At 36.8% G+C, this 8,917-nt stretch overlaps 1 pseudogene; it reads right to left on the bottom strand.

Moving 5' to 3' along the window:
* Positions 1-7,240: 7,240 nt before the first annotated feature.
* On the bottom strand, positions 7,241-7,869 carry LOC109216872 (annotated as a pseudogene).
* Between the last annotated feature and the right edge of the window lie 1,048 nt (positions 7,870-8,917).

Raw genomic sequence — 8,917 nt, forward strand, 5'->3', positions numbered from 1 at the left:
TGGTATAAATACATGTAAAAATGCTATTTTGAGGGGAGGAGGACATACTTTTGACATAATTTAGACCTAAGGAGGCTGAGGAGATCGGGGATTCGACCTAAGGAGGCAAGAACACACTAGGAGCAAGGCGGAGAATTCTTCTACGAGTTTTTCACTTCCTTCTTCCTGTTTTCCATTATTGGTTATGAATTCCAGTATTGTAGTTTTGCATACTATTATGAATAGCTAATTTGTTATCTAGGGTTTTAATGGAACCTATTGGAGGATGATTTCCCTGTTACGTTAATATAGATTTGCTGTAGTATTTTCCCTATTTGTTCAACTACGTTATTATTGTGGTTGGTTGAAGAGCTCTCAATCGACTGTGCCTATTTAGTGTGTATTACTCGGGAGAGAATGCATATTTAGGTAGTTGTTGAACAACATCACTCCTAACGTATATGAGGTATCAATACGAAGGGTTTAAAGGTGGGATTAGGGATAACGAAACCTTGGGTGCGATCCGAGTGAGCCGTACTTAATGCTAGCTAGCGTAATTCGGGAAAATATGTCTAGTAAATTGTGGTAATTAATCGGGAGAGAGTTACGACAGTCAGAGCGCTCATGATCGATAGAGAACACTTAGGCGAATTTATAGAAAACGTAGCTGGAAGGATTCCAACAATAGGGGAAATCATAACTCTAGACCTCCTTAATCTTGTCTCTAACCCTTAGTATCCCTAGTTGTAATCTACTAATTTAATTTGTTAGTTAATTAGATACACAAATCTTAATATTTATAACATAGGAATTGTTCGAGATTGTCTTCTTAGCACTATTGAACAACTGTAGCTAAGCCTTAGTTCTCTGTGGGATTCGACTCCAGACTTGTAAACCGGATTAAATTTGCAACGACCGCTTAGTCCTTTTTATAAGGCATAGTTGGGCGTGATCAATTTACTACTACTATTTTTATAATTCTGTGAAATCAATCTGAAATCTAACTAGATCAACTATTTAAAATTAAATAATGACATCTAAAAGAAGAAAAAATGAGTAATAGTATCAATAAAGCGGATTAGTTGTCACGACCCAAAATTCCCACCATCGTAATTGTGATGGCACCTAACATTTCACTTGCGAGGCAAGCCAACGTTAGAACATTTTATCCATTTTTATACAGTTGAATTAACTAATGAAAAATAACTTAAATAAACTAAGATATAAGTGCGGAAGCTAAAACTGCCAAACATCTGCTACAAATCTCTGAACCCGGTGTCACAAGTGCACGAGCTACTAGAGTAATACATACAAGGGTTTGAAATAAATACAAAGCTGTCTGAATGAAATTTCTCAGCTATATAAAAAGGGGAAGGGGACTCCAGGAGCTGCGGGCGCTGAGTAGCGGTACCTCAAGTCTCTGCAACGGTCCAATCGGAGCACGCTAATAACCGCTGTTGGGACCAACTTTAAAATCTGCACAAGAAGTGCAGAGTGTAGTATGAGTACAACCGACCCATTGTACTCTGTAAGTGTCGAGCCTAATCTCGACGAGGTAGTGACGAGGCTAAGGCGGGTCACCTACACTACAACCTGTACGCAGTATATAATAATAAAGGAAAATAGAAATACGGAATATGATAAAATAGTCAACTGAAAATAATAACTACAACCTCCAGAAATAAACCAGTGTCGTCAAGAATTACCAATCCTTAACAGTTCAAATAAAAATGCCGAAAGCAACACAGTTTAAGAAATGCAACATATATGTTGTTGTGGCGCGCAACCCGATCCCGCCAGAAAATACAAAATCCTCCCTTATTTTATCATAACAACATCAACAACAGAGATAATATATAAATGTGTTGCGGCGCGCAACCCCATCCCACCATATATCAATATCAATATCATAATTCACTCTTACTTCACCATATCAACCCACCCTTATTCCACCTATTGCGGCGTGAAACCCGACCCATCGTACAGTACTAATTCACCCTTATTCCACCAAATCAATCCACCCTTATTACACATGCTGTGGCGTGCAGCCCGATCCCACCGTATCAGTACCAAATACTCAATGTGCACAATCAAGTTAACAATTCAAACTACCAAAAACCTTTACGATCAACAATTACCAAACTGAACCAAAAAGGAAACCTTGTTCAATATAGGAATCTACACAAGTAATACTACACAACAAGACCAATCCAGTTATTGATAATTAGAAGGTGCAAGTAAGTCAATTTAAGCAAATAGGAGAGAATCATGAAACTATGGAAAGAGCTAACATCATTAGCAGGGGAAGATATTGATTAACAAGTAGCAGTTAAGCATGGAAAGCATTTAAAGCAAATAAGAGTTAAGACATGAAAGGAAATAATTAAAGAAAAGCAAAAAAATCAGGGAAAATAGATAATCCAATGGCGTATAAGCACTCGTCACCTCGCATATACGCCTCTCACATGACATCACATAGCACATAGTCCGAGGGTTCCTAATTTCCTCAAGTCAAGGTTAGACACAACACTTACCTCATGGCCACGCCCAACTATGCCTTATAAAAAGGACTAAGCGGACGTTGCAAATATAATCTGAGTATTTAGCCCAGAGTCGAACCCACAAGGAATTAACCCATCAATTACTATTGTTAGACTCACTAAATTCTATGTAATCAACTTACCAAATGTTTTGAATAACAATTGAGGATATTTTTAATAATTATAACTGACTGCAATTAAATAAACAAAGACTAACTATGATTAAGTTGTAAACAATTAAGAGAAGGATCTAAGGTTATGATTTCCCCTATTGATGGAATCCCTTCCGGTTATGTTTTACATAGATTTGCCTAATCGTCTCTATCAATCATGAGCACTCTTATTACCGTAAATCTCTCCCGAGCAATCACGACAATTTACTAGACGCACTTTCCCAAGTCACGCTAGCTGGCTTTGCTTATTACAGCTCACTTTAGATTGCACCCAAGGCTTCGTTATCCCTACTCCCGCCTTTAAACCCTCGGTTATTGATCCCTCATATACTTTGGGAGTGGTGTTGTTCAACAATTACCTAAATATGCACTCTCTCCCGAGTAATACATACTAAATAGGTACATCTAATTGAGGATCCTATCAATTAACTACAACAAGAATGTAGTTGAACAAATAGAGATTAAACTGGGCAAACTATATTAACATAACAAGAAGTTCACCCTTCAATAGGTTCCATCAAAACCTTAGACTAAATATTTAGCTACTCATACTAGTGTTCATCATAACAAAAGCCAAATTCATCACAAATGTTAAATACAAAAGGAAGAAAAGAAGAACTCGATGATGAATTATCCTCCTTGCCTCTTGCCTCTCCTTGCCTTCAACTAAGCTATGAAAACCTTGATAATATTCCCTTGGGCGAGCTAGACCTTCTATAGGTTAAGTGGAATTACCCTCGAACTTTTGAGTTTACCCCTAAACTTCATTTTTCGGAACTGGACTAGCGCGGTCGCGCTAGTAGGCGCGCTACTGAACGCGCATATGGCATAACATTCTGCCTCGAACACCTGGGGTAGCGCGATCGCGCTAGTCTGGTTCATCATTTCAGCCTTTCTTTCTTTCTTCTTCCAATGTACTCAGATCTGAGGGGTTTCCCTTGCTTCAATTTAGCTCCAACTACAGTTCTAAGTCCTTATTCACGCAACTCGCTTCTGCAAAATATGAAATTCACAATTAGAGCCAATTTATCGTCATTTAACTATCCTATAATAGTGAAACATAGTCAAGCTGGGACATAAACAGACACCAAATTACATGAATCTAGCCTATTATCACCTCACTCCACAATCAATTCAAAGCTCTACCGGAGCCTTACCCCTAGAATCCATCTCCAAACCACTCGTATCTAGCCACAATTAACTCAATAATATCAAATATTGATAAAGGAATCTACTAAAATGCATACATTTAGATTTTCCAAACTTTCCCCCAAAAAGTCAAAAATCGACCCTGGGCCCACTTAGTCAAAACCCGAGGTTTGAACCAAAATCTATTTACCCATTCATCCCTGAGCCCGGTTATGTAATTTACTTCAAAATTCGACCCCAATTTGAGGTCTAAATTCTAAATTTACAAAAATCCCTATTTCTACCCAAACCTCCAATTTCCACCATGAAAATCCTAGATTTTAGGTTGAAAACTTATGAAATGTAATGGGTAATTGAAAGAAAGTAGGTTAGAAACACTCACAACAAATTGGGGAAGAAAATATCTTAGGAAAATTGCCTCTAGGTCTTCTTGTTTTGAAATTTTGAAAGGATGGCAAAAATCCCGTAATTGGGACTGTTTTATCACTGGGCGTCAGTGTTTATCGCGTCCGCGAGAACACTGACGCGTTCACGAAGAACAGAGCCTGCTAGGCTTACGCGATCACGAGAGGTTACACGCGTTCGCGGAGGTTTAGCCCTCCTGACCTCCGTGTTCACAGGACAAGACCCGCATTCGCGTAGAATAACCTCAAGTCCCCTGCCCAGACTAGCTAACGCTACGCATTTGCGAGTGACGGGTCGCGTTCGCGTAGAGCAAACCCCCCAATGCTTTGCATTTGCGACCATGGTCTCGCGTTCGCATCGTGTGAAATCCTCCCCAAGCCTAAATCCCGTTCGCGATCGCGAGAATGGCTTCGCGATCGCGAAGCACAACGCACCAGAAAACCAGCTGAAGCAAAATACCATATTTCTAAGTTTCCAAAACACCCGCAGCAATCCGATATCCACCCGATCCCTCGGAGCTCCAAACCAAATATGCACACAAGTCCAAAAATATCGTACGAACTTGCTCGCGCGATCAAATCGCCCAAATAACTCCTAGAACTACGAATTGAACAACATATTGAATGAAACTTTCAACAAAATTTTAAAACTTCTATTTTCACAACTGAACGTCTGATTCACGTCAAACCAACTCCATTTCTCGCCAAATTTTACAGATATGTAATAAATATAATAATAGACCTGTACCGAGCTACAAAACCAAAATACGGACCTGGTATCAACAAGATCAAACATCAGTCAATTCTTAAAAATCATTAAACTTTCAATTTTCAACAAAAATTCGTTTATCGAGCTATGGACTTCGGAATTCGATTCCGGGCATACGCCCAGATCCCAAATTACGATATGATCCACCGGGATCGTCAAAACACGAATCTGGGTCGGTTTACTCAAAATATTGACCGAAGTCAACTCAAATGAATTTCTAAGGCAAAAAGATTCTTATTTCTATCAGTTTTTAACATATAAGCCTTCCGAAAAAACATCCGGACCGCACACACAAATCGAGGAAGGCTAAAATGAGATACTCAAGGCTTCGGAATACAGAATTTGGTTCTAAAACATGAGATGACCTATCGGGTCATCACATCAGTGAAGTAAATAAAGGGTAAAGGCTTAAGGGGGAAAGAAGAAGAAAAAAATCAGAATTAGCCTGATTTACAAGTGCTAACTGAAAATTAGCATTGTTTCAAAAGTAATCAAAATTTAGCCACTTTTTCATGTAAAAAATAAAATCTGAACAAAAACACCCTTAAAAATCTAGAAAATTCCAGCACAATAAGCTGGAGTTCGAAATTTTAATATATGAGATTCCAGCATAATGTGTTGGAATTTCATAATGTGCTAGAGTTCCAACATAATATGCTGGAAGTTTATAAACAACCACTAATGTTTGCATTATGTTACATTGTCTACATCACACCCTTAGGGGGCAGCCTTCCCCAACCTTGCGTGAATGCGGGATGCCTTGTACACCGAACTAGGCTTTTATTTTTATTTATACGTAGGAGCTCCATAATCTAGCATATTATGCTGGAACTTTATGTTTTCAATTAGGGTATTTTTGTCTAGATTTTATCTTTGCATAAAATAATTGCTATTCTTCAAAGACTTTACTATTTTTCAATTTCCAATCTGAAATCTGGCTATCCCTTGGTAGGAAGGATTTAGGCCCAATATTGTTAGAAGGAAAACTTGGACTAACCTCGGAAGTCTTAGTTAGTTTCTACCTAAACTCGTGCGAGGCGACCAAGTTTCATAGGAATAACGTCTCAATAGGTGGAGCTATTATCCTATATGCATTATTTCACACAGAAAAGTTTACGCTAGGCAGCTTATTTGTACAGTTTTTAAAAAATTATGCATTCACCAACTAAGGATCTTTTTTGAATTAAAATCACTATTATTGCAAACTTGAAGAAGTCAGTCTTAAATTATAAATATGAAGAGTGAGATTAAATTAAGTGAGTTATCAAAACTTTTTATGTAGTGGCAACATCGTACTGTAGCTCATATATGACGGAACTAGGCATTGAACGAGAAATGCATAATTGAAAATGACAAAATGAGTTTGTTAGATTTATTTTTAGTTTGGCAAATTGACGGTCGTAGTTTATTCTTTATGATATTTGAAACATATATTTTAAATTTGAGATCATTTAAAGTAAATTTGGACGTTGAATCATGTGTTGAATTATTGAATTTGAATAACAAATTGAATTTAGGGAGAAATTAGTTCACATGAACTTCAGGCATAATTGTCGGAATTTTGGCCGTGGCAAAAGAAAAACTTCAGGCGAAAAATATCGGAAGTTTTCTGCCTAACATTAGACGCGAATTTTCGCAACTTTAATGGCGTGTGCTTGAAGTTGGTTGCAAAAGAGACTAAATCTGCAATTTATTATAGACTTTAATTGTGATCACAAAATCGATTATCTGTGCACTTGGCCCAATTTCACACCTTAATTAAGCTGTTAGAAGAAGAAAGAAAAAAATTAAGCTATTTGTTCGAAGATGCATCTTGACCATGCTTTAGACCTTCGATTTTTCCCGCTTAACGGTTAACACTCCAGTAATTTTAATATAAACTAGTATTCGTACCCGCGCGTTGCGCGGAGAATAATAAATATAATTTTTTATAAGAAAATATATCTTGAAAATACCGTAGATACAAAGGAGCATGGAAATATTATTATTTTTGGAACATGTAAATATAATTGATATTCCTACAATGAAGTCATAAGGAAACACAATAAAGAAACATACAATTTATTTCATGAAGTCCAATAATATTCTTTATAGCCTCGAAAAAGCAAGCCATGTATACCAGCTAGAGTGCCACAAACAAAGGTTTCTAATACCCTGAAAATTCAGAAAGACGACAAAGCCATAGTCTTTCAAGATTGAAAAAGTCGGACACATACAGGAAAATAATTATTTCCCACTTGCACAACCTTGACATCCACAATGTACATACTTTATTACACTAACTTTCCTAATGTGCTTGGGGACACGATATGCACAAGTAGTTGTAAAGTTGTGATCGCGAGGTTGTATGCAGTGCAAGCAGCAGAGATGCTCATATCCAAGTTGCATGTCAAAACACAGAAAATAGGAAAGAATTGAATATAAAAAACAAACAAATTTTGTAAGTTGTGGAGAATGTTGGCTTCAAACACTTTCTTCCACCTTTCAATTAGGTTGCGATCTGCATAATGTTGTCCAAATGGAAGTCATACAACTCTTTTTGATATTTCATTTTTTCCATATTAAAGGTCATAAACATATCTGCCCCTCCGATGTGCAGTGGTGAATATGGGCCAGAATGCTTCACACTTTCATTTACCATCATTAGGGTCATTGCAAATTTTCAAAACCCAGAAAATATAAGTTAAGGTCTGGAAATTTCAATCAACAATGTAAGACAAAAAATATTAATACTCAATTTCACCTTGCATCAAATTACTCACCTTCTCTCATTGAAGCATCCAACTCATGTAGGGTAGGCTCGATCAACTACCAACCCTCGGGGTATTTATATGTTTTGTCTTGACCCTAGGTATTTTTCAACCATAAATAAATAAATAAAAAGATACTTACTTCATGCGTAAGACGATGAACAGCGTAGTAACAGTTCTCATACCCACTACATGCACATAAATATAATTTTATAGGTAAGTTAACATTTTATAGCCATTAACCAACACCAAGAAGGTGTTATATATGTACAAAAGTTAGTGTGTAATCATTCCCCGTAAGAATGTAGGAGAGTCTATGAATTCCACTGTATTAATAAGATACTTTATCTGTGTTTCTATTACTACAAAAGTACATATTTTGTACGTAAGCATTTGAATGTTTCCAGCAAGGATATAGTTTTATCTTGAAATATCTATGGTTCCCCTGAATCCAAAATACCGTACAATTACACAAAGGAGTGATATTGGTAAGCTTTCTCTGGATCTTCTTAAATCTCCATCCCTGTCACCTGCTTAAACCTGATTAAGGGGGATGGTATAATAAGATGTACTCCCTCGTTTTAATTTATGTGAACCTGTTTGATTGGCCACGGAGTTTAAGAAAAAAATGAAGACTTTTGGAATTTATGGTCCTAAACAAATCCAAATGGGGCCCAGAGTATTTGTGTGGTTATAAAAGCTTTTCATTAAGGGTAGAATTGTAAGTTTAAGCTAAATTGTTACCAAATTTAGAAAGGGTTCATTCTTTTTGGAACGGATCAAAAAGGAAATAGGTTCACATAAACTGGAACAGAGGGCATAATTATTTATGCAACTTTAGAATTATGACCAGTAATTTCAACAGCTTATAAAGCTACCAATAACAGTAGCTTCTTAACTACTCATAAGAGGAAAAGAATATATAACCATAAAAGAGATATTGCTGTTATGGAAATGCAACATCCACACCCTTTACCGAATAAAGAAAATGACATTAAGTAAATGCACAATTACTTGCATGCCTTAATCCTTTTTTCTAGATTGAACATCTGGAGCACTATAAGTCGGAGTATGAGCAATTGATTATGGCCTTAAATGCAACAGGGTCGACAATAATTGCAAGAGGAAAACTATGACTATCTTATTCTTTCCT

This window comes from Nicotiana attenuata, unplaced genomic scaffold (assembly GCF_001879085.1).
Source record: "Nicotiana attenuata strain UT unplaced genomic scaffold, NIATTr2, whole genome shotgun sequence".
In the NCBI taxonomy this organism is placed as follows: domain Eukaryota; kingdom Viridiplantae; phylum Streptophyta; class Magnoliopsida; order Solanales; family Solanaceae; genus Nicotiana; species Nicotiana attenuata.